This window comes from Narcine bancroftii, chromosome 8, assembly GCF_036971445.1.
Source record: "Narcine bancroftii isolate sNarBan1 chromosome 8, sNarBan1.hap1, whole genome shotgun sequence".
Lineage (NCBI taxonomy): Eukaryota > Metazoa > Chordata > Chondrichthyes > Torpediniformes > Narcinidae > Narcine > Narcine bancroftii.
Genome location: NC_091476.1, coordinates 154,312,837 through 154,340,611, shown reverse-complemented (window position 1 = coordinate 154,340,611; position 27,775 = coordinate 154,312,837).

Genomic DNA, 27,775 nt, shown 5'->3' with positions numbered 1-27,775 from the left:
TAAAATTTGAATGTAAGGAATTATGTGAAGATTAGAGAAAAGAAAGTCATTATACTACAATTGTAAAAATCAATCACTAATCATCCATCAATATCTGCTTTGCCAGATGAGCAATGAAGTATTCACAAAAAAAATCAATGGACTTATCAATAGATTCCTCACTGATTACATTCTCAGCACATCAGCTCCCAGGGGCATTATTACCAGTGATACCTTTCAAGTCTTTAAATTAATGAGATAGTTTCCCCCAACTCTGTTGGGGGAGGGGGAGTAAGAACATATTACTTACTCATAGGGTGGTTTAAAAATCTTTTGTATTTAGAAGAAATAACCTGATGAGATATAATTAACGACCTTAAGAAAATGAATCTGCTGAGAGAGTTTAAAATGCAAACCGCTTTCTCCATCAGAATAGTGGACTACCCTTCAAATGTATTTTATTGGCCATAAAATGCTTTTGAGCTTCCCAAAGTCATAAATTATGTTTTATAAAAACAAGTCTCTCTATTAGTTAGTGGTCTAAAACATGAAGAATTCTTTGGCAGCTCCACCCACCCCCACCCCTCAGCTCACTTTCTATCACTGCTGTGTTTGCCCAGAAATTCATCTCAACCTCTTCTGCACCACTGCCCAAACCATGACATCACCACCTTTGTGGTACGTGGGGACACCATCACCTTGCAGCTGTAGTACTTACCATATTACCTGATCCTGAAGTATCTTTATGATTGTTCATTCCAATATTTTGTATGAATAGAAGTCTAAAGTGTTTGTAAGTGTATGACTATTGAATGCAGAAACCATGTTAATTTATTTTTGGTAACACTCCAGCCTCCAGCGATTCTTTTGTAAGATTAGTCATTATTTGCTCCCTTTGTTCTTACTTTGTCTCTAACTCCCCACCCCTCAGTCGTCTCTCTGCCTCTCTGCACCTGTCTCTCCACCTCTCCCACCCTTTCTCCTCTACCCTATCACTATTTAGCCCCTCCCCAGCTACTCTCCCAAACCTCCAATCTGTTCTTTTCCTTCCCCCATTGATATCACCCCTTCCGACTTCAATCTCAGTAAAGGTTCCCAACGTGACCTGACCATTTCTCTCCATGACCCGTTGAATCTCTTCAGTATCTTATTAATTCAACATTCTAGCATTGCAGTTCTTGTAAGATAAAACATTTGTTGTGAACTTGGTTTTTAGTGATGGACTTTAGCCAAAATTTTCCATCTGTGACAGAGTAGATAGAAATATTTCTGGGAGATTGGGAAAGGTTTGTTAGGGTAGGTCACAAGCAAATACTTTAAAACAGATCTTATTTGAAATGCTGGAGCTCTGATAATACTGGAGACATAGTGGTTTCTCACCTTTTTGCAAGAGCTTTGAAGAGTCACTAAATGGGTTCTTGTTTACCCAAAAGTAACATAAGAAAGAATGCTCCTATTGTCTGCAGGAGAGTTTTGCTGTTGTAAGAGGTCATGTGGTTTGGCAAGCAGAGAGAGTCAAACAAGCTTTGTCTGTGTGTGTGTGTGTGTGTGTGTGTGGGTGTGTGTGTGTGTGTGAGAGAGAGAGAGAGAGAGAGAGAGAGACAGAGATCAGGGCCAGCCAGCAGAAGTTGCTGGAACTGAAACAGGACAAGCTGGCAAGCATTTGGAAGACAGCCTGGTCGAAGTCCTTGTAGTTCATGCAAGAGGAGAAGATTGGCTGTCTAATGTTTCACTTGGAATAAGAGAAACAAAAAGGAACTCTGTAGTGACCTGAAAGAAAGAGGTTATCATCTGGAGAGCCCTGATGGGGCAAGTTTCGTCAGCAAGACACTGAGGTGACTGATGAAAGTACATCAGTTGTGGATGTCCTGGAACAACACATCTCTCTCTGAAAACCAATAAGAACTTTCCTGAGCGGTAACCATTTACCTTTCGAGCACCAAAGCCTGGTGAACTTTATAGATGTTAAATTCTCTGCACAATATAAGAATTGCCAGTGAACTTGGAGGAATAAGAAGTGAGATTGGACTGTGAATCAAAGAACTTTTCTAAACTTACACACACATTACATACACATGCACTTAAAATTAGAAGGGGGTTAAGTTAGGTAAAGTAAGTAAATAGTGATAAGTTAAAGTGTGATTCTATTTTCATGTTTAAAGATAATTAAAAGTAACTTTTGTTTAAGTAACCATTTTGTTTTGGTGAATATCTATTGCAGCTGGGTTTTGGGGTTCTCTGGGCTCATAACATCAAAATTTAATGGTGCCCCTTTAGATAAGATATTATTTATCGTCATGTAATAAAACAGAAATGCAATATTACATGAAATTGCATTTAATCTGCCATAAGGCAGGGGAAGATTCACTATTAGTATTGCCTGGCACCCCTTACAGTAGGAGAATGAGAAACAAAAAGAGTTCCCTCAGAGTCACATTTGCTTCCAGTGCTCTCGCGGACTCTTCAGCCACACAAGAATCCAGTTCAGTTGAAACCACTGGCAGCCCAAGCCCAGATCCAAACATCCGACACGATGAGTGTCCAGGGCCCAGGGCCCTTCAGGAACCCTTCTTGCCCTCAGTACCCTTTCTAATCCCGGTTCCGATATCTTTGTTCTCATGAACCAGTCTCCAGCAGCCCACAGCCCACAGACTCGCCCGCAAGTCACCAACAGTGCCAAATGTAATGCTACCCCTTTAAGGCATTTACTCCTTGTTAGAAGAACCCATAGCTTCATATGTTCCTAAATGTTTGTCCATTGCCATCCTCCTGCCATCTATTAATCAATGATGTTTATCATACAACACAACACAACCACAGTGCTATTTATAACAGGTCAGTCACTGTCAGTACAAACTGACCAGCATGAATTCAAAGCCCTGTAATCATCCCCCGGCCTAATTATAGAAGCTTCATGGCTTAGAGATAATTTGTTTTTTTTTAAAACAGTTTCTTGTGAGGAAATAAAGGAAGCTTGTTCATATGCTCTCTGCCATTATACTGAGTACATGAATCCAACAAACCTCAGCACACTGAAACAGCAGAATAACAAGTCACGGTCTCTTGTACACATCAAGTAGGCTGCCCCTCTGCTTTGGATTTTCACACACTGACGGCAACATGCAGGGATAAACCTGAACACCTCGGCCTTACTGCAAGTGAGTGGGCTGCTCTGACTGACCACAGAACAGGTTGTGGACAATTTTCTGCACCTGGCTGGGATCAGAGCATCAACCATCGGGAAAAAATTAGTTGGTCTTTAGGGGTAAAATGGAAGAGTTGTTTTGCTGTTAGTCAGTATGCTGTAGGGGGGACTGGAGACAGTAAACTTGTAGCACCTGCTGTTTACCACTATGGTCACAGGATGGTGATCAGCAATCCTGCTCATAGCTACCCTTTCACAATAGTCCATCCTCTGCTACTAGTTATGGAGTGGAAATCGATGGAGATCAGGGCAGGTTTGGTCATTGGTTGCAGTATTTTATGCCGTTGTGTAGTGAGGCAATTTCATAATAAGAGAATGAGATAGAGAAGGTGAATATCACGATGCCTCCGTTGTTGCTTTCGATCGTCAATATGGCGTGGTCACTGTGTCAGCGGGGAAAGAGAGATCAGCGACCACGCTAGCCAGTGGTGTGGTGTCAATAGTGATAGGGAGGTTGGTTAGCAGATGTTTGGGCAGCTCAGTGGGGATCTGGTCAAAGGGGAGTGATCGGTAAACAGTAGTCATTGCATTGGGTCAGCAGGGAGGAGTTACCTGAGATGGCAGCGAGGAGTCTCAGAAGGCAAACAGCAACTAGGAGTAATTAATGGGTCTGTGGGGAGCAGAATGGCCATTAATGTGGAGTAGTGAGCGAGGCGGGTTAGTAGGAAGTGTTCCATTGATATTGGTCAGTGGGAATGGCCAGAGGGGCCAAGTCGGTAGAGAATTCCCTTGGGCTTGCTCAATACTCAGTGGAACTAGTCAATGGGAGTGCTGAGCAGATGGATGTTTAACTATTTTTTTAATGTATTTATATATTTTTATAATTTATTTACATTTTAAAACTATTTTATTTACACATACAGCATGGTCACAGGCCTTTTCGACCCACAAAATCGTGCCACCCAATTGCACCTCTGTACTTTGAAGGATGGGAGGAAAGCGGAGCACCCAGAGGAAACCCACGCAGACACAGGGAGAAAATACAAAATCCTTACAGACAGTGGTGGCGCTGTAAGTGTTGTGCTAACCGCTATGTTAACCATGCCTCCTGTTGCAGTCACACCCTCCTCAGGAAAGGTTTGAAAATCTTACAATCAATCCATTGTTTTAATCAGCCATTTTCAACGTGGGGCCATAGCACATTAAAGGGTGGAATTAAATCATAAAATAACTGGAGAAGGGGCCCATAAAGTTTGAGCAGAGCCCAAAGGGGGCCTAGCCAAAAGAAGGTTGAGAATGGTGGGTTAAATCATCTAGAATTTATGAACTTTGGAGTGAAGATAGAAACAAGAGTTCAGCTGTCATAGTAATTAAAATTATTAGTGGTAAAATCATCAATGCCTCTAATTTAGTTGAGGTTAGGTGCGTGATTCAAATTGGTGTCCGTGATATTGCAACTCAAGTGTAAATTTTAGTTTCAATTACTTGTTTGTAACCACAGACAATGTTGCCAGGCACTCTTCATTTTTCTGGTTTTCAGTATATCATTGTACATCTTCACATATACAACCTTGTTTACCTTACACTTGTCAAATACAGTAATATTCCCATTATCTGGAATTCAAGTAACCAGCAGCCTCAAGCAACTGGCAAAAAATAAAATTGCGGAAAATAAATAGGTAAAAAATACATGTTTGAAATCGATGCACTTTAGTGATCAGTTCGCCAATTCATGCAACACGCAATCTCAAGCAACTGGCAAATTCTCTTAAGTGGCATCTACCAATCCCCATAGGTGCTGGTTACCCGGGGAGGGGAGGGGGTAGTTTTACTGTATAACGGCAAACACAAGCAATCCAATACCTAGGTATTAGACTAGTCTATGTTTCCACAGACCTTCCATAATAAATCGATGGATCAGCAGTGGTCCAAGGACCACTAGATGGGAAAAACTGTACTAACAGTTAGATAGCGGAATCGAGTTCAATGAGAATTGAATAAATGTCTCCAGTGGGGAAGACTGCAGAGTTTTGGGAAGAGTGCAGAGTGGGATAACTTGGACAGCACTTCCAAAAAATTGACACAGCCATAAGAGACAAATGACCACCTTCTGTGCTGTAATGTTTCCTTAATACTGATGGCGCTTCTTGATTATGAATTGACGTGACACCTCATTACTTTCTCTCCCTCACTAACCCCTGGGTACCAGATTCCACTCCTGCATCTTCATCCTTTCTGCCTGAGTAAATTTGTTACTGACTCTACAATTAAAACAGGCACAAAGGTCGAAGTTTGCCTCTATAAACAGTGCAGTGGGATTCACAGGATCGTCCGTTCAAAGGTCAGAAGTGAGAAAGGTCAGAAGGACCATTTTATCAGAGGTGCTGATTCTCAGTCTTCCCCAGGCTAATGAAATCTTTAAAGGTTCAGCTGCCTGTGCTTGGCCATGCCTGTGACTGCTACATGATGAATGTGCTGCTTGGAAAGGCTCAGGAGGGACAGGCTGGTGTCTTTAAATTCATTTCCATTGATATCCATTGCTCCTCCTGTCCTGACCTGCCTTAAGTAAGTAATATCCTGCCTTCAGTTCATCTGCGTACCAGTTAATATTTTCCATTCCCTCAAAAATATTTCTGAGGCTCAATGACTCACTCTTCTCCAGTCACTCTGCACCTTTCATCCCCTTTACACTGAGGTTCTGTCTTAACTGCATTACATTGCATTAAGCTGTGTGTTAAATACAGGATATATTAAAAAAGCTACCGAACAATAAAACGCCTGGAGAGGACGGACTCCAAATAGAATTCTATAAAACATTTAAAGACTTATTAATTCCTCCTCTCCTGGAAGTAATGAACCAGATTGAAGAAACACAAAACATGCCAGATTCACGTAAAACAGCAATAATTACAGTAATACCAAAGGGGAAAGATCCACTAACACCAGCATCGTATAGACCAATATCTCTACTAAACTCAGATTAGCAAACAGATTGGCTGAGTGTATACCAAAAATAGTAAAACTAGATCAAACTGGATTTATTAAGAAAAGATGAACAACGGACAATATCGGTAAGTTCATTGACTTAATCCATGCAGTACAAGGAAATAAGACGCCAACAGTGGCAGTTGCTTTAGACGCAGAGAAAGCCTTTGACAGGGTAGAATGGAATTATTTATTCAAAGTACTACAGAGGTTCAAGCTACAAGAGAAATATATTAATTGGATTAAAGCATTATATAAGAGACCATTGGCGAAGGTGACAGTAAGTGGATATATATCAAACCAATTTAAATTAAGCAGGTCAACTAGGCAGGGATGTCCACTATCTCCCTCACTGTTCGCTTTAGCTTTAGAACCTTTGGCAGAACTGATAAGAACAGAAAATAAAATAAAAGGGAGAAAAATAAAAGAGAAGGAATATAAAATCAGTCTATTTGCAGATGACATCATAGTATACATAACAGAACCAGAATTATCAATAAAAGAATTACATAATAAATTGAAGGAATATGGAGAAGTATCGGGGTACAAGATCAACGCAAATAAAAGTGAAGCGATGCCAATGAATAATGCGGATTTCACAAAGTTTAAGAAAGAATCACCATTTAAATGGCAAACACAAGCAATCTGATACCTAGGTATTAGACTAGTTAATAATCTAGGCCATCTATACAAATTAAATTATCAGCTATTAATGAAGAAATTACAAGATGACTTAGAACATTGGAAAGATTTACCACTAACACTGATAGGAAGGGTAAATTGCATTAAAATGAATATCTTCCCAAGGATACTATACCTATTTCAATCATTACTAATTCCCTTAACAGAGAAATTCTTCAATGAGCTAAAGAAAATAATATGGAAATTCTTATGGAAAGGGGGGGAAACTGAGGATAGCACTAGATAAATTAACAGAATGGTACAAACAAGGAGACTTACAGCTACCAAACTTTAAGAATTATTATAGAGCAGCACAATTAAGATATCTATCAGATTTTTATCAAACAAGGGAAAAATCAGATTGGTCCAGGTTAGAGCTAGATAAAATAGGGGAGAAGGTACCAAAACATATACTTTATATGTGGGATGAAAAGCTTGTGCAACATAGAAGTTCACCAGTATTGCACCATCTGCTCAACATTTGGAAGAAGATTCACGTAGAAAGGAAAAAACAAATTAGCAACTACCAAAATTATTATTGATGCAAAATCAACTAATCCCTTTCACAATAGATAACCTTTCCTTTAGAGAATGGGAGAGAAAAGGGATCAAAAGAATAGAAAATTGTTTTTTGGGAAATAATTTATTAACATTTGAACAAATGAAGTACAAATATGGAATAACTCACGGTACAATGTTTGCATACCACCAACTGAAGACCTACTTGCAGGACAAATTGGGAAGCAGGCTGAGGTTACCAGTAGGAAGCAGCTTTGAATATGTGATTACAGACACAATGATAATTAAAAGATTTATAACAAACATGTACATCAAGCTGCAAGAGAAAGAGAAAGAGAACGATGAAATAAGCTGTAAACCCAAACAAAAGTGAGAACAAGATCTAAACATAAAGATAAAAAATGAAAAATGGGAAAAGCTATGCTCCGGAACTATGAGAAATACAATAAACACGAGGTTACACATGATACAATATAATTGGTTACACAAGCTATATACCATGCCCAAAAGTTAAATAAATGGGACCCAACAGTATCAGATAGATGTTTTCGCTGTAAGAAGGAAACAGGAACAACAGTACATGCAATTTGGGCATGTGAGAAAGTGGAAAAGTTTTGGGAAGATCTAAATCAGGTATTAAATAAAATCACAAAAAGCAACATACCAAAAAATCCAGAGATCTTTCTTCTAAGTAATATAAGAAGTAAAGAACTAGGCCTCATTTTGGATGAAACACAAAAAAGATTCATTATGATAACCTCAGCTGTAGCAAAAAATAATGTATAATGTCAACTTGGAAATCAGAAGAGAGCCTGAGAGTACAGCAATTGTACATAGAAATGAATAAATGTATTCCATTGGAAAGGATAACATATAATTTTAGAAATAACGTCACAGTATTCGAACAAATTTGGGAACCGTACATGGAACACAACAGAAAGGGTCTACCGCGGACCTCCACCCCCTAAAATGACAGAATGAGAAGACGAAATGAACTAACCCAGTGTGTAAAAGTAGATGACACAATTTTCTTGTTTATTTTCATTGTGTGATGACATTGTTTAATGGGTTTAATGTATCATATATGTTGAACATTGAATGAGTGGGGAGGGGGGTGGGAAGGAATGGGGGGAAGGGAGGGGGGGAAAGAGGAGAAAATGACACTGTGTATATTCAAGAGGGAAATGTTTGTGTGTATTTTGGTTAATGTGGTTCATAGTGTGAAAATTTTTTTTTAATTAAATTTTTTTTAAAAGCTGTGTGTTAGAAGGGGAAGGGGGAGACCAGAGAGTGGGGCGTAGGAGGAAGGGAAAAGATGAAGTGTGGCAGTGGGAATGGGGTGCATGGACAGTGAAGGAGAATGCAGATGGGAACAGGGGAAACGTGGAAGCTAAGCCAATGAATATGAGCCATGAACTTTGTGATGAATGGTGAATGTTTTTTTTTGTGAAGTATAATTGTGTGTGCATATATACTTACAAATAATGTATGGGCAATATTTTCCTGATATAGGATTGTAGTGCATTGAATGACTCAAAGACTTATTGACTCAAATGTAACGAGCAAAAGACTGGAGCGTAGTACATCGAGGTCAACCAGTCCAGATTGTCCTGGGTCTGGTTAGAAGCAGCCCTTTATGACCTGCCAGTAGGCGTGGCTATGGCTCTCAGCCAATCACTATTACTACATGTAAATATATTAAAATATATACATAGGTGATAGGATCCTGTACTATCACAAGGATAAAAACAAGAGAAAAACAAGAGAAAGTGTTCCATTATTCTATTATTTAATAAGATCATGACTAAAATTTTACATCAACCTTATTTCCTCATTTATCCTCCTATCCCTTGATTCTCTGAGCTCTGCAGAACCCCAATCCTGAGTACACATTTACTCCATTTGTGGTAGAATTCCAAAGGCTCTCAACCCTCCTTCCCAGAGTTGCTGCTCCTTTATTCAAAGATTGGCTCCCAGTTCATTCCATCCAATACCATGCACAAACATGATGGAGGAACTCAGCAGGTCACACAGCAGCCATGGAAAGCAAAAGATAGTTAACTCTTCTTCAGATGTGTGGAAAATCAGGCCAGCATCCAAATAGATTGTGTATCATGCAGTGATGCACCCCGACATGACGCTTTCAATGGTGTACTTGTAGAAGATGGAAGGGATGCTGGTGTCATCAAATTTCTTCAGGCTTCTGAGGAAGTAGAAGCACTGCTGCACTTTCTTGGCCATCCCTTCAATGTGGATGGACCAGGACAGTCACTAGAAATGTTTGCCCCAGGAACTTAAAGCTGCCCACTGTCTCCATCTCAGCATTGTAGATGTGGACTGGGGAGTGAGATGCGCCCCTCCTCTGGAAATCTATAATCAGCTCCTTGGTCTTGCTGACATTGAAGGAGAGGTTGTTGTCCTGGCACCAGGTCACAAGTGCCTCTATCTGTCTTCCCACTCCATCATTATTAAAGATCCTGCCAATGAAAGTGGTATCATCTGCCAACCTATAGATAGGTTGTCTTGGGTGTTCAGGCAGTACACAGCCCTTGTAGGGCCCAGGTATCAACAATGATCATGGAGAAAGTGCAGTCTCCAATCTTCACTGAATCCGGCCTGCAGGATAGAATGTCATGGATCCAATTGCAGAGAGGAATACTGAAACCAAGGTCACTTAGATTTTGTTTGTGTTGAAAATGGATCTGTAGTCGATAAGTAGAAGTCTGATGTAAGTGTCCTTGTGGTCCAGCTGTTCCAAGGCTGAGTGTAGGGCCAGGGAGATGGCATCTGCTGTAGATCTATTTCATATGGAGTAGTTGGTAGGCTGGATTTGATGTGAGCCAAGACTAACCTCTCAAAGCACTTCATGGTAATGTATATCAGAGCCACTTGCTGATAGTTTTTTAAGCTCAAAGTTGTCTGTGCAGGCACGGAAGGACATGTCCAGGGACTCCATCAGGTCCAGATGATCTTGGTGGGGTGGGTTACTCTCTGGAAGGCTGATCTGACATCGACAGCAGTGACTGTGGGTGCAAGTGAGCTCGAGGTAGGGGAGCTGCCTCACTGCCCCCCTGTTTTTGGCAAGGGTAGATGGCTTTGAGCTTGTTCAGGACGGATTCGCTGTTGCTTATTATTCTGTCCGCCTTTGGTTTGATCCATTATCCTTAGCTTTGCACTTATTTTTAGCAGCAGGGTTCCAGCACTCTCCTATTTGGGATGGTCTGACTGGAATGAGACCACAGTGGACAATTTTGTTTTGGTGCACAGGTGAGTGATATCCCTTCCTGATGGTTTTTGTTCAATTCCTGGCTGAACCTTGATGAGTTTAAACGTTACATTTTTGGGCATACATCCTGGTAACAGGCCCTGCCGGCCCATGAGCTCGTGCTGCCCAATTAACCTACAACCCCTGTATGTTTTGGAGGGTGGGAGGAGACTGGAGTACTCGAGGATACCCACACAAACCCATGGAGAATGTGCAAACTCCTTCCAGACTATGATGGATTTGAACCCCAGTTGCTGGCACCGTAGTCGCATTGCACTAACCACTACGCTAAATGTGCTGCCCGTGTTTAACGTTGAATTACAATTTGTTGCTAATTTCTGACTCTCCATATAAGCAAAGCAATGACACCAGCAAAACAAAAATGAGTTAGGACAAAACTTCAATGGACTATGGTTTCCAAAGACAGTTGTTTTGATGATATTAGGATTATATTCAAGGACACCGTCAGTGATGCATTTGGTGTTATTCATCTTCATGATGAATCCTTAAAACTTACCATGGAAACAGATATTATCACAGTCCTGTGCTGGGTAGCTGCCCATTTTGGAGTGACGGAAGGCTTCAGCACTACAGGCTGTGCCATCTCTTTAATTAATTTATCTAACATCCTTGTTTTTTCCCCAATTATCCTTAAATAGAGAAGAAAACAATGGTTATTTGTATAAATTTCCTCAAAAGAATAGCTTTATTATTAAATATTCAAGACTCTCTTATTGTCATGTAATAAAACAGATGTAATTTTACACAAAATTACCTTTCAACAAAGACTTGCCATCAGCAGAAATTGCCCGACTTCCCTTACAGTCAGAGAAAGTGAAGCAAAAGAGAGTCCCTTCAGGGTCACTGAGTGTCCGTGGATTCTCCTCCAGCGCTCCCGCATGGACTTTAGTCCACATTATCGGCAGAGACGGTACAGGGCGTACTGGATAAAAACAGGTGCCAATTTTTCCACAGATAGATTGGACACTCGGTGATCTGAGGCTGGTGGAAGTATAGGTAGTATGGGTGATAAAGAAGGCACACAGAGTGGTAGCCTTTATTATCTGGAGCTTACATTATCAGATCAGGGGATTTATGAAAGCTTTGTGAGCCATTGTGTGCAGTCTGGTCACCACACTCTGGAAAGCACATGATTGGTCTGAAGAGAATTCAGAGAAGATTCACCAGAATCTGTTATTGAGAGAGACAGGATAGATGGGTTTTGTTTTCTTAGAATGGAGAGATCTGAGTGAGATGTAGAAACTAATCTTAGAGCTGTGTGCTACCATGGGCACATGAAAGGTTTGGAGGGGATATAAGGAAGAGTCCTTTCACCCAGAAGGTGGTTGGAGTGTGGAATGTTATACTGAGAGTGTTGTGGAGGCAGAAACTCTCATAATGTTGAAGAAGTATCAGGCAAGGGAAGGTAAATGGGAACAGTGTGGAGGGATACAGTAGTTTGCTTTGAAAACATGGGCTGAAGATCCTTGCTCTAAGGTCTATGATTCTTTATTTAATGATTCTAAAGATGAGGGACTTCAGTTGTCTAAATAGACTTAAGAAATGAGGATTGATGCCCATGGAATAGAAGTAGTTGTAAGGAGATGTGATTAAGTTATAGTAAAATCCCTGTTATCTGAAATTCAAGCAACTGGCAGCCTCAAAAATGCAGAAAATAAATAAGTAAAAAAATATAGAAGTTTAAAATTGCCACACCTCACCATTAGTTCACCAATCACGTGATACACAATCTCAAGCAACCAGAAAATTCACTTATCCAGCATCTACCAATCTCAATAGGTGCCAGATACTAGGAGCTTTACTGTATTTAAAGTCATGAATAGATGTGAGACTTTTCCCTTTGATAGATAAGTCAAAGAATGAAGGTGTTTGGCAAAAGATCCCAAAGTGACAAAAGGGAAATTCCTTTATACATTGATTTGTGAAGGTTTCAAATACTCTGCCTGGGTAATGCTGAAAGGATATTCAAAGGGGAGTTGGATAACTATCTGTAAAGAGCAAATTTTCAGGCCTTGATAAGAATACAAAGGAGATGGGCAGGCCGGATCATTTGACCATGGAGCCAGTATGGCCTTGATGGGCTGAATTGCCTTCTTCTAAAGAGTAACCACAGAGATATTTTTTAATCAATGCTGGGAAAGAAAGGTTTGCGTTTAGTTTGAGTTTGCTAATGTTCAAATATCCTAAGCGTCTCAGTATGGTATGCCATTTTCTTTTATTTATGACCCGCTAAAAAGAGGTACAGAGGGAAGTAACACAGAAAGAGGCCATTTGATGCCTGTGCTTCACACAAGTCTCCTTATCAATACATTTGTCTTTTCTCTCTCAAGTCAAAACACAGTATTGCTGAAGGAACTCAGCCAGTCTCAGAGCATCAGGCTCAGGCCCAAAACATCGGTAATACTACTCATCTTTACCTCATGCGAGACTGGCTGAGTTCCTCCAGCATTTTTATGATTTTACTACAGTTACAGCATCTGCACACTTTCATGTTTCACTCCACTTTCCTCTCAACTAAATTTTCATTAGATACACCCATATTAAGCATCTCAATAATGATATGTAGGATTGATAGAGCCAGCACTGGGAGGAGGGGTAGTGGCGGCACTGCGAGGGGGTTAGCGGTGCCGCTGAGAAGGGGGTAGTGACGCCAGTACAACATGGCAGCCACTGAGACCAGTTCTCGTGAGAACGCTCCTTGTTGCTGTTTATGTTGCTCACTACTACCCCCCTGAGTCTGGCCAGAAAATTACTGCACTGGCTTCTTTCAATAAAATTTGCAGCCGACTGAATAATAACAAGACTGAAGGTTCGGGAACACCCCTTTTTACCTCACCGCCCCCTTGGATCTTTTCACCACCCACAAGGGGGGGCAGCAGCACTCACTTTGGGAATCACTATTTTAGAACATGACCAAGTAGAATGTAAAAAGGTTCCTATCTCTTCACCACATCTAAAACATTTATCTGATAAATCCTATTTCATTTTATTCAATTTTTGCGCCGTTAAATATAATTGATGTAAATAATTATATTGAACTAATCTATACCTTACATTTATAATGTTTGTCATACAATCTCAACAAAGATCTGACCATCTTTTTTCATCAATTCTAATATTTAGGTCTGCCTCCCATTTCTGTCTAGATTTCTGAAATCCCTGTTTAATAGTAGTTGCTTGTAATAAAAAGTACAATGCAGAAATAAATTTCTTAGTATTACTTCTCCTAATAAGAATTTCCAACTCACTACAAACTGGTAAGAACATTGTTGGACCTAATTTTTCCCACAGGTATCCTCTCAGTTGAAGATAGCAAAAAAAAGTGTATTTATTCCTTAACTGTTGAAATGACATCAATTGAACTTGTTCATAACATCTCCTACATTTTAATGCCTTTATAAAACCAAATATTTAAAAATTGATTATCTTTAGTAAAAGGTATGAGATTATTTTGAAACAAGGGTGTTTTAGGTGAAATACTTTCTTTTGTTCCCATTTCATTATTTATCTTGTTCCAGTTAGTAATCAAATGTTTCAACAATGGAGCTTTGAATCCCATTTGCCTATAAATTCCTTTGCTAATTTCTCTCCTATTTTATCCATTTCTATTTTGACCCATGCTGGTTTTCCTGATCCCTCAAAAAGAAAAGTAAGAAATCTCAAATGAGCCACTTGGTAATAATTCTTAGAAGTTAGGAAGCTGCAAACCTCCTGATTCATATTTGCACGTTAGTCTTTCTATAGAAACTTTTGACATTTTACATTTCCAAAGAAATTTCCTTGTATGTTTATTTAATTCTTGAAAAAACTTTTGTGGTAGTAATGTTGGTAAGGTTTGAAAAAAGATATTGTATTTGTAGAAAAAATATTCATCTTAATACAATTAAGCCTTCCTACTAAAGTTATTGGCAAGGTCATCCATTTTTTTTAAATCCTGTTCATCTTTTTTAAGCAATGGTAAGTAATTCAGTTTATATAAATAGTTTAAATTATTATTTATCTGGATCCCTTAATATTTAATTCCCTCTTTTGACCATTTAAATTGAGTATTTCTTCGATAAAGACTATAATCTCCTTGTGTAAGGAGCATAACTTCACTTTTATCTCAATTTATTTTATAACCTGAGATCTTACCATATTATTCCAGATTTATATGCGGTTTCCATAAAGAATTCTTCAGTTCTGTCAGATATATCAAAACGTTGTCTGCAAATAAACTAATTATATACTCTTCCTGACAGACCTTAAACCCCCTAATTTCTAAATCGCTCCTAATTACTTCTGCTAGTGGTTCTATAGCTAAAATGAACAGAGCTGGGGATAAGGGTCAGCCTTGTCTACTAGATCTCTCCAATTGAAATGGAGTGGACATTTGTCCATTAGTTATTACTTTCACTTTAGGGTTAATTGTATAATGCCTTGATCCAGTTTATAAAAGTTTGGCCAAAACCAAATGTATCTTGCACTCCAATCTATCAAACACTTTTTCTGAATCTAGGGCCACTGCTACATTCAAATCTTTCCTTTTTTGATACTGATTAACTTAGCTAAATTGTCTGCCAACTATCTCATTTTAACAAATCCTCTCTGATCCATGTTTATTAATTTGGGCAGTAATTTAGTAACCTGATTTGCCAATATTTTAGCAAGTATTTTGTAATCTGCATTTAATAATGCAATAGGGTCTATACAATGAAGGTTTTAAAGGATCTCTTTTTTTTGTATCACAATAATTATTGCTGTTGAAAATGAGTCTGGAAGTCATTGATGCTTGATCTAACATTTCCACAAAAATAGGAAAGAATACGTCTTTAAATTCTTTATAAAATTCAGGTGGGAAACCATTTTCCTCTGGGGATTTATTACTTTGAAATGAAGCAATTCCTTTCTTTACCTCTGATTGTGTAAAATGTGCATTCAATGTTGTTTGTTCTTCCATATTTAATCTAGCTAAATTTATCCTAGATAAATATCTGTCTATTTTATTATCATCTTTTAAGGACTCTGAAATATATAGTTTAGAATAAAAGTTTTCAAAAATTTCATTTGTTTCTCGAGGTTTATAACTGGTCTTATTCAAATCATTTTTAGTTGGATTGATCGTTCTTGAAGCCTGTTCTGATTTCAATTGCCATGCACAACACCTAATTTGTAATACCTTTGTTTAGTTCTTATAATCATTTTTTTTCTGTTCTATAGGTTTGTAATGTATTACATTGAAGTTTTTTTAAATTATTTTCCTATGTTTATCTTTGGAACTTCACTTCTGAAGATTTTTTTCCAATACCTTTATTTCTTGCTCCAATTGATCTACCTCTTTCATATAATCTTTCTTAATTTTAGCGGTAAAACATAATTTGCCCTCTCAAATAGGCCTTTAAAGCATTCCATATTATAAATATATCATTCACCAAATTCAAATTTGTATCACAAAATATTGTCTTCTAATAAAGTCGTAAAATTCTTTTCCTTTTAGTAATATTGAATTCAGTCTCCATCTCTTTATCTGGCATTATAAGAGTTATTAACAAAGGTGAAAGATCACATAAAATTCTTGTTTAATATCCTACCTTTATTGTGCAAATAGTAAAAATAAGTCAATTCTAGAATAAGAATAATGTCTATTTGAATAAAAGGAGTAGTTTCTTTCTCTAGGATGAATTCTTCTCTCACGCATCTATTAAATTCAAATCTCTCATTAATACCAAAGTAGTGTTTAGTGCTTTAGATCTCCTCTTGTAGTTTTATCTAGAATTGGATCTAAGCAAAAGTTGAAGTCTCCTCCTATCAAAATATTGTCATGGGCATCTGCTAAATTCAAAAACATATCTTGAATAAATCTCTCATTATCAACATTTGATGTGTAAAGGTGAAGAACCATCCATAATTCTGAAAATATTTGACAATGTACCATTACATATCTCCCAGCAGTATCTGTTACTACATTTTGTATTTTAACTGGGATATTCCTTTTCACTAAAATTGCTGCACCTCTTGCCTTAGAATTAAAAAAAGAAGCTACACCATGTCATGGGTTATTGTGATGTACCTGTTCATGTTTGGGCAGGGATCAATGGAACGGAAATAGTGAAAGACAGGAGAATAGAAAAAATATTCCAAATAGAGAGGTGATTAGCAATAACTGCCATTAATTCAGTAAGATGTCCCAACAAGATTCACAAGAACATTCTCAGATAATGTTTAACATGTTCAAGTGAAAAGGTCATTAGAACAGATGACCAAAAGCTTAACCTAAGTCATGAGATCAAAGATTGAATTAAAAGAAAAAGAGGGAGCTAGAGGTGGAGAAACTTGTTTCAGGGATCCAGAATTCCAAGGCTAGGTAGGTGATAGCATGTTTGTTAATCATGGGAAGGATGAGATGCCCAAAAGCTCCATTTATCAATAAAAATAAAGAACATCTATCTTTGGGTTTGAAGGCATATCATCATGAATCTGTAATTGAGGCCTCAAAATAGGTTTTCTATAAAAATTCTAATCAGCATCAAGCCAACAGACTGACCCTGGATGAATCACATTTCCTGTCATAAAATGTTCCAATATATTAGGGAGGAAAACAAGGTAATCCAGCAGGAAATCAGATCAGCAAGGTCAGGTACTTCATGATGTTGATCTAGCTGGCTGATGGATCAAACACTGCCAGGGACAAATTGTATGTATACTCAAGGACCTGTTAGATGACTTCTCACTTGATTCTTGCTCTGTATCTAAGACCTGTGTGCAGAAAGGGTGTAATTCCAGAAGGTTACTGCACATGTGCGCATATGCACATAAAAGCAAGGGAAACTGAGTGCCATAGGGGAAGCAGACATTTGTTCTTAGAATACACAGAGAATTGACCTCAGTAACGGAAGTTCTTGTAATACTATCCATGTTCCATTTCTTCAACCGAATCCATTCCAAGGCTTCCTCTTTTAGGTTTCATTTCTACCTTTCTCCTCAAATACAGTCTCTTCCTAGTTCTTCTCTTCTGTTCCTACACTGTTCCTACCTTTCCTTCCCCAGATTCCCCTTCTTTAATGTGAACATGAAAGGGAAAGATATGTTCCCCTCCACCAATAGAATACTACCTAGATACTGACAGACACAATCTCAATTTAGGGGAGAATCTCACCTGGGGATGTGTTTTAGCCTGCACTTTTATGAAGTTGTTAAATATTTATATTTGTCGGCACAAGAAGGTCTAGCAGTATGGGCAGGAATATCAGGTTGGCAGAGATTTTCAGATTGGTACAATTAACCTTCATTCTCTTTTTCTCTCTGTCTTGTGTTATGCAGAACGAGTTGAAGAGGTATCTGCATCTCGGGTCTTTTCCCCATAGATTAGCGTGATATTGACGACAACAGAGAAAGGGCATAAACAATGGATTTGTGATCAAGCACTGCACCTTCAATTAGCCATTCTCAAAGGGGGCCGCAACACATTTAAGTAAAAGCCTTGCTTTATTTTCACCTCATGTAACATAAATATTTTTACATTTTTTATGTAGTCAGTAGGAGAGAAGCAAGGAAGAAACCAAAACTTGACAGGAAAGGGGGCCCATAACCTTTGAGCAGAATCCTAAAGGGTCCATCGCTGCAAAAAAAGGTTGTGAACTGCTGCTTTAAACAGTTGCTTCATCCATTGAGTCTGGGCTGGTTGTATGAAAGGACAAGCCTACTACTCCAATTTCCTTTACACTTTATCCATTCCCTTTCAAATCTGTTACCCATAGTATTTGACTAATTTTCTCTTGAAGCTTTGAACTTACCTTGCTTCAGTTACCCTTTTAGACAATGCATTCCAGATCATAAAAATTAATTGTTTGGAAAAATGGTGCCTCATTTTCCCCTCTGGTTCTTTTGCCATTGCCCATTGATAACTAATCCTCCTCAAACAAAATATTTAATTTATTAGAGATACTTAGAATTTGGTTTAATTCTGTCAAATCCTTCGCCATTGGGAACAATCCTCACTTCCCTAATCTCTCCACATAACTGAAATCCTCAGCCCTGCTGCTAATTTTGTAAATGTCTCGATTCCCTCTTTTCCAACTTTTTAATATTGATGGCCAAAACTGAACAGAGCACTTTGGGTGGAACCCAACCTTTATGTTTTAAGTCAGTGGTTTTCAAACTCTTTCTTTCCACTCACATACCACCTTAAGTAATTCCTATGCCATAGGTGCTCTGTGATTAATAAGGGATTAGTTAAAGTGATATGTGAGTGGAAAGGAAAAGTTTGAAAACCACTGTTTTAATCATGCTAATTGACTCATTATGTGCATGGTTTCATAACTCCAAAGGAAATGGGCCAGTGACAAAATATTTCAGTAACAATTGGGTCTAGAGCAATGGTTTTCAACCTTTTTTCCTCAACTCACATACCGCCTTAAGTAATCCCTTACTAATCACAGAGCACCGATGGCATAGGAATTACTTAAAGTGGTATGTGAGTGAGTGGAAAGAAAAAGTTTGAAAACCACTGCCTTGAAGGTTTAGCTTTTGTACTCTATAAATAGCCTTAGATCCCAAATATGGCAGTTACTTCTTTGACAGCTTTGTCAATGGTCTGCCACCATCAAACCTCTGTGCACAAGACACTCTTAAGATTCATCTTCCTCCTTTAAAATAGTTTAATTTAGGTTAACCTCACTCTTCTAATCAATGTGCAGCATTTACATAGAATAGTACTGCACAGAAACAAGCCCTTCAACCCACTATGTCTGTGCTGACCATGACAGTGGGCTGTATAAAAAGGGAAAACGAGTCAGCATACAGGAGAGAATTGGAAAACTTGGTTGAATGGTGCACCAACTATAACCTTGCATTCAATGTCACCAAAACCAAAGAGCTAATTGTTGACTTCAGGAAGAGAAAACCAAAAGTATATAATCCAATGATCATTGGGGGATCAGAGGTGGAGAGGGTGAGAAAATTTAAGCTCTTGAGTGTCACTATCTTGAAGGATCTTACCTGGACCTAACACACTAATGGCATCGTGAAGAAAGCACATCAGCGTCTCTACTTCCTCAGGAGTTTGCGGAGGTTTGGTATGGCATCCCAACCCTGGCAAATTTCTATCGATGTGTGGTGGAAAATGTGCTGACTGGCTGCATCACAGTCTAGTATGGGGACACCAATGCCCCGAGTATAAAGCCAGGCAAAAGGTAGCGGACACAGCCCAGGATATCACAGGCAAAACCCTCCCCACCATTGAGAACATCAACGGGGAGCGCTGCCATCAAAAAGAAGCAGCAACAATCAAGGATCCACACCACCCAACACACGCATTGTTTTCATTGCTGCCATCGGGTAAGAGGTATAGGTGCCACAAGACTCACACCACCAGGTTCAGGAACAGCTGCTACCCCTCCACCATCAGACTCCTCAACAATAAACTCAATCAGGGACTTATTGAAGGACTTACTTTTTTTTCCCTGTCAGTTGTTTATATTTCTTTATTTGTTTACATGTGTATATTGTGTACATTTTTGATTTACACTACCAATAATTGGTAATTCTGCCTTGCCCACATAAAACAGAATCTCAGGGTTGTATGTGATGTCATGTATGTACTCTGACAATAAATCTGAAATCTGAATCTGAATTTGAACTAATCCTATTTGCCAGCACATGGTCTTTTATATCCTTCCATTTCCCGCCTTTTTGTATGCCCATCTAAGTACCTTCGAAATGTTGCTATTGTATTTGCTTCCATTACTGCTTTTTACTCACACCTTTTTTAATTTTTTTTTATTTTTCACACTATGAACCATATTAATCAAAATACATACAAACATTTCCCTCTTAAATATACACAGTGGCATTTTCTCCCCATTTTTCCCCCCTACCTTCCCTCTCCCCTACTTTCCCTCTCCCCTTCCCACCCCCCTCCAAACCCATTAAACTTTCAACATATACAATACAATAAAACCATTAAACAATCTCATCACACAATGAAAATAAACAAGAAAATTGTGTCATCTACTTTTACACACTGGATCAAGTCATTTTGTCTTCTTATCATTTTATCATTTTCGGGGGTGGAGGTCCGCGGTAGACCCTCACTGTTGTGTTCCATGTACGGTTCCCAAATTTGTTCAAATAATGTGACTTTATTTTTTAAATTATATGTTATTTTTTCCAATGGAATACATTTATTCATTTCCATGTACCATTGCTGTATTCTCAGGCTCTCTTCTGATTTCCAAGTTGACATTATACATTTTTTTGCTACAGCTAAGGCTATCATAATAAATCTTTTTTGCGCTTCATCCAGTTTGAGGCCAAATTCTTTACTTCTCTTTTTACTCACACCCTGAAGAAGGGCTTAAGCCCAAATTGTTGGTCATGTATCTTTACCTCCTATGGATGCTGTGAGACCTGCTAAGTTCCTCCAGCATTTCTGTGTTTTTTTACCCAGTCTTTGCACCACTGTGTTAAAAAATACACTTCCCTTTTAAAGCTCTGCCTAAAGCTAGGCGCTCTAATATTTGATATTTCCACCCTCAAAAAAAGACCCTTCCGGACTTTTGGTCAATGTTACAGGGGGAAACTGGGAGAACCAATATATAATTTTTAACCGACAGCCCAATTTTAGTAAACTTGATAGCCATTTTGCACTAATTATCAATGCTTGAAAAAGAGCAAAGCAGTTAAAGGACAAAAGGTTACCAAAAGAACGACTTGCTATTTCTGTTCAAGTAGAGCCATTGAAGTCTGAAAACAACCTACTGAGCCTATTAGATCCACGTTTGATGCTACATCTGAAAGCGAGTGATAACTAATGTGACCTCAACATTGAGTTAAAACCATTTTCTATTTTCAGACAAGATGATATGTTCTAATTCTGGATTGGGCCTTGAATCCTACATTTTCCTGTTGAAGGTAAAAACAAGTAGACCAAACTGACATTGCATTAGATTGTTTACAAAAACATATGGAAGTTATTTGATTTATTTTCTCCTTGGATTATCATCCAACTCAGCTTCATGTCCTGGTGAATAATCTCCAACACCACCAACTAAAAATGACTTGTTTCCATTCCTTATGAACTTCCATATTACAGTCTATGACATGGGTGGCCAAACGTTTTTGGTTGTGGGCCACATAATGAAAAATATAAGGAGTCACGGGCCAAATAATATTAAGCTTGGCAGTTTACAACCGGTTATATTGCAAGCAAAATGGTGTTTTTAGACCTGAAAACCCCTGTGCCATCAAAAATGAATTTTCTATCTAAATTACTATATGACACTAATGAACAGTTTAATTGTTGTCATTACAGTAGTGTCTTGATGTGCTCACATATTACAGTAGGCATTCTGTGCATTACAATGAAATAGATTGTATGTTGATGTATACCTTCTTTGGCAATAGCATAGTGAGTATATTAAGCAATAGCATTTATTGTCTTCAGGAAGATTCAATGAAGCAGAAATGTCAACGTTGCAACAACTGCTATACCTTTTATTCCATTTATTGTGAGTATATGGTTAAGGTTCAATGACTGGACTTATTAAGAAAGCTTATGAGCTCGACTTCGGTGGTAAAATTGGTGACTAAGACAAACCCTGGGCTCCCCACATTTGTTGTGCATCGTATGCCGTCAACCTGAGAGCTTGGCTCAGATGTATATTATGCGATTAAACATGGTAAATTCAATAAAAGTTAACTTAATGTTTCTCCAACTTTCCTATGTGATACAGCAAATCTGAAATTACCTTTGTGTTCTGTATGAAGTTGTCCTTCATAATCCCCAATTTTTTTTTCAGGAAGCAAACCTTTCGAAAAAATATGTTCTCCAGTGTTACTGCATCTCGTCTACAGAAGTGCCAGTGCAAATCACTGCTTTGCTTCTCCACTCTCACCAAAAACCCAATTCTTATAACACTTCCCCATGAAGCTGCAGGAGATGCAACACTTCACCTTTTACTGACTCACCTTCCAGGAACTTGCAGAAGGGGAGTAGTAATTCGCTACTCTTTCGAGACACGAATGCCACTAACTAAATGACAGTCTGTCTGATAACAGTCTCAAGATCAGGAATATTAACTCAGGAGAAGACACAGAGTGGATTGTTTAGCCTTCCAGCGAATTTGAGGGATTTTGCAGAGACATATTTTGTGCTATTGTATCTCTCTGGAGTTTCAGGTCCAAATCTAAAGAGCATTGGATATCAACAGTCGCTGGTACCTGGCATACCATGGGTTGAGGTCTTCATCTTCAAACACCTTTTCCTCAGTCAGGCTGTGTTGAAACAGTGTGGAAGTTCATCATGGATGTCCACCTTTGTTATGAATTATCCCGAGATATCAGGGTAAACAGAAACCCATTCATGTTGCTTTGAACCTGTGCCAGTTAATCCATTGCATGGCCTGAGATAATTGTATCAGGCAAGTACACCTCACAGGGCTCTGTAACACAATACTAATCTCAGAGCAGTCGAAGCCTATGCTCCTCTTGGCCAGCTGTAGTGTGTGGTTTTTATCCACCAGATGCTCAGGAGAGTTAGGGAACCAGGCTCAGAGCCTGCTGCTGTGCCTGTGATTATGGTGGTGCGGTGTTGGGTGGTAGCCTGAGCTCCTTGGGTTAGTGACTCAGAGCTGAGTCAGAGGATGAGTTGAGGATCTGTTTTCCTTGTACAGCGGATGAGTTGGTAAACCACACATCTCACTAATAGGCCCTTGGAAACATAACCCTACTCTGCCCCAGCCCAAAAGTGAACAGATGCTGCCAGAAATCATTGAAGATCACAAGAATGTACAAGCCATTATTATTTATGAGCATACGCCTGTATTGTGAATGTTCCACTGACCTTACCCTGCAAATGATTGATACAAGAATGAAAGAGATCTCTAGTTATTTAATTAAATTTTAATATTGGCATCATGAACACTGTTTTTTGTCTTCAGGTTCCATCCACAAATAGAATGTCCCCCATCCCTTCCTGAGGTGTGCCAGTATTGTGAAGAAGCTTGTTTCTGGTGTTTTGTGTTCTTCCCGGGCCAGATGAAAGTGTTGAACATAAACTTTTCTCATTTCAAACACTCAACATTTCGCAGCTCAATATATCTGTTGAAAGGTACCTCCAAATCATTTCAGGAAGGAGAAGGGGGAGTTGTTTTCCTCACTTAGAAAATGGCCTGAAACTACTCAACTCCGTTCCTTACCGTATGTCCTGTGAAATGCTTAACCCATTTTTCATGTGGGTCAGGAACCACAATTGCTCATCCTGATTGAAACCAATTGGATACTTTGAAAGTGTTATTGGTTCAGCAATTACTTAGAGTAGTAACAGAATTAACAAGCCAGGTGCTCAAGGCTGTGAACCCATACACAGGTAAGTCCAGCAGCGAGGAAATATGGCATGAAAATGCTGGCGAATGACAGCAATAGGAACAGTCCGAGACACTGAAAATCAAGTTCAGGCCAAGATTCCAGAGTTCGTCCAGTGATGCCTGTGTTACTTTGGCCCCCAGTAACACTCGTCTTCAGCTGGATTGCAGGATGGTGTCTGTTTAAGCTTGCAATAGAAAGGAATCATCGTTTCTGGAAGACAAAGGGAGAAAAGTGGCCCTGTCTCCTTTTACTGCAGGTTTCCCTCTGATTTGAGACCCAGGTCTCAGTTCAATCCCATTTACCTGACCTCTTCCCCACCATCCCTACTTAATCAATATCCATCAGACTCAGTCCCTGCTATTTTTAATTGACTCCCCAGAACCTGCAGAGTTTGGAGGTGTGATTACTGCCTAGTGTGTTGTCTTAGTGTATGTGGGTGGTAGAGTTTGGGGAAATGATAGGAATGTGGGGAAAGCTCACAGGTGTGTGTGTGGGTATGGGTGTGAGTGTGTGTGTGTGTGTGTGTGTGTGTGTGTGTGTGTGTGTGTGTGTGTGTGTGTGTGTGTGTGTGTGTGTGTGTCTGTCTGTGAGTGTGTCTGTATGTGTGTCTGTATGTGTGTGTGTGTGTGTGTCTGTCTGTCTGTCTGTGAGTGTGTCTGTATGTGTGTGTGTGTGTGTGTGTGTGTGTGTGTGTGTGTGTGTGTGTGTGTGTGTGTGTGTGTGAATGAGTGAGAGAGAGAGACCCGACAGCATTGGGATTTCTCCCTGAGCTAGCAGTGGGTCAAGTGCCTCCATCTATGTTGTATAGACATGGAAATTAGAAATGTTGACTCCACTTTATACAAAAATATGTTGCTTATCTCATTCTAACAGTAATATTAGTTTTTCTTTCTTCGATCCTTCACCAGCAGAAACAATTATTTCGCTCACAATTACTGAACCCCTTCAACATTTTAAACCTCCGTCAATCCACCTGTTGTGTGTGGGGGAGGCTCCATGCCTATTGCTGGTGGTCACTTGGCCTCCATGCCTAAAACTCATTCGGAAATCACACCACCTGTCAGTACGTGGTGTGCTCTTTGTTCCACTCAAAGTTACAAAGTTATAGACAATGTTACAAACTGCAGGTAGAATGCTAGTTAGGATTGGGCTCAGACCACTGGTCAGTGTGCACCTTGCCATTGGCTGGTTCAAATCACTCAGCATCCTTACTGACTAGACCCCTGTATTTAGCACCAGCACAGAGGACATTTGCTCTCTCTGCCTTATGGTGATAGCCCTGGACACCTCTCCATGCCAAATCACTGTTGCAGACATCGCTTGGAAGAGTCGCAGGTATGGTGCACACTGCACTGAAGCTAAGCCGTAGTATTGCTATAGCTTAAATTTTTATAGATCAATACTGGCTGTAGAGCCACAACTCTCAACTGATCAGGGGTCTGAGGGTGTGCGAATACCCCTGTAGGCACAGTGGTACCAGGTCCACCTCCCCTTATTCAGGGGCTTGGGAGGATGTGTATAACCCCTGCTTATAGGGTGTGAATGACTGTATTGCCTGTTTAAATTAATACTTGTGTACTGTCTAACGCTCTTCCCTGTTTGTTTCTGGTTCCCACTTTCCCTTATAAATTGTCTCTCTCATTAATTATTCTATTAATAAAGTGATGTTTGATTGCAAACCCTAGTGTCCAATCGTGTCTCTCTTTGAACCCACCAAACCTGACACTTTCTCAACAAAACACTACCCTAGTCTTATAGCTCAAATAAGAACAAGCCATGTCCAAGCAGATATCTGCATAACCCACTATGCTTGGTAGAGTTCCTGCAGATCTGCAATGTGGCCACTCCAGGCTATTGTTGAGGTGGAATGTCCAGAACTCTGAATGAGCTCTAACCTGAGCTTTCTATTGTTGCCACACAGGAAAGAACAAGCTCTGTCAAACTTCTACTTCCATACAGCTGATCTGTATCTCGACTCTTAGTTCCATCTTAAATAGTGTGGCGCAACAGAAGGTTAGCATTCTTAGTTTTGAAATTTCTAATTGACTCCAGCCTCAGCAGGATTTTGCTGTGAGAGGTTCAGAATTCCACTGAGTGAGGTGAAGAAATACTTCCTGATATCACTGAGAATGGTTGAACTCTAAATATGTTTGTTCCTCAACTCCTTCTTCTGGACATAAATAGAAATAGTTTCTCTCTCTATCTGAACAACTTCTTTATCATCTTACAAACCTCAGTTTGATTATCCCTGAATCTTCAAAGGGAATAAAATCCTTACTCTTCTCCTCAGCATTATAATTTAATCATTTCACCATCAGTATTGTTCCGATGGGTCAGTCGCCGCCCTTCAATGCCTGTCTAAACTGCTCCCTAGCTTTTAATGAAATTGAAGTATTTCAACCCCTTCATTTAATTCAGTTCTTATTGCTTTTGTTTGCCGTCAGCTTTTAATTATTTGTGCACCAGAATCCTGAATCTTTTCTTCTCCCTGCAGCTCCCAGTGTTTCACCATTTGGAAAACATTTTAGCTTGCCATTATTTTTGAGAGCATGCACCAGTGTTCACCACCAGCATTATCGGAATCAGGATTGATTATCATGAACAAGTCAAGAAATTTGGTGTTTAGCGGCAGCATCGTAGTGTAAACATACGTATTATAACCATTACGGGTACCTGTGTGTATAAAACTTACTTCTGACGTCTCCCCTAAACTTTCCTCCTTTCACCTTAAACATGTGTCCTCTGGGGCTTGCTATGGGAACAAAAAGTGCTGGCTGTCCAACCTGTCTCTGCTTCTCATAATTTTACAAACCTCTATTAAATGTCCTCTCATCCTTTGTCGGTCCAAAGAGAAAAGCCTTAACTCGGTCAACGTTGATTCTGCTTCAATGCTGTTGCTTGACGGATATATTTTGGTCACCATATTGGGGGCAAGTTATCTGCTCTTAGTTTAAAGTCTCATTATAAAGTTGGAGTGTTCAAATATGCCCCACTCCTCCAGAAGGCAGCTCAAAATATGTGGTTCAGATTCTGAGTGGGACTCAAACCCACAACATTATATTTCAGAACCAACATGCAGTTCAATGCATACCTTTTACTTCAAGAGGCAGTCTTTTGTGGGTCCTTAAGCAATTCTGAGAGAATTTAAAATATGGATCTATGTAAAGGTTAAACTCAGGATGAAATCAGATGAGAAAATCATGTCATTAAGCACCCTCCTTTACAGACAATGACATGTACTTCATAAAGCTCAAATAAAGTAGTAGTCACTCTTACTGGTCAAGGTTGCGTGGAACAATGAGACTGTAAGCTGCTTGTAATAAATGGCTAATTGATCATACTCATTAAAACCACCTTCTGCTCCTTGATAATTGTTATTGGACCATGGGATCCATCTTGATCTCTTCATTTAGAGACCAGCCCAATAACCTATGAAGCTTATTGGGCTGTGGTCAGTCTCACTCTACCTCAAGTCTTTGACAAACAGATGGTTAGGATGACAATGGCAGCTGGTAGGAATGTGAGACAATCAAGATTACTTTGGAGGCAGCCTACTGTAGTTCTGTGTTGCAACTTTAATGTAAGCAGTGGGGATTTTCGTAGAAGTCCTGACCTGTGTATAATCATAGGCGATTGGTATTAAAAGTTTGGTTCCATCCACTGAATAAATCATGTACTCAATCCTCCAGATGATGGATTGTTTGGTGAACTAGGAATAATTTATATAATACTTTTCACAACTTCAGAACATACTAATATACCTTGCAACCTAAGAAGTATTTCTGTACAATTGTCATGGATGTAATGAAGGAAATGTAGAGGCCACGAATCTCAGT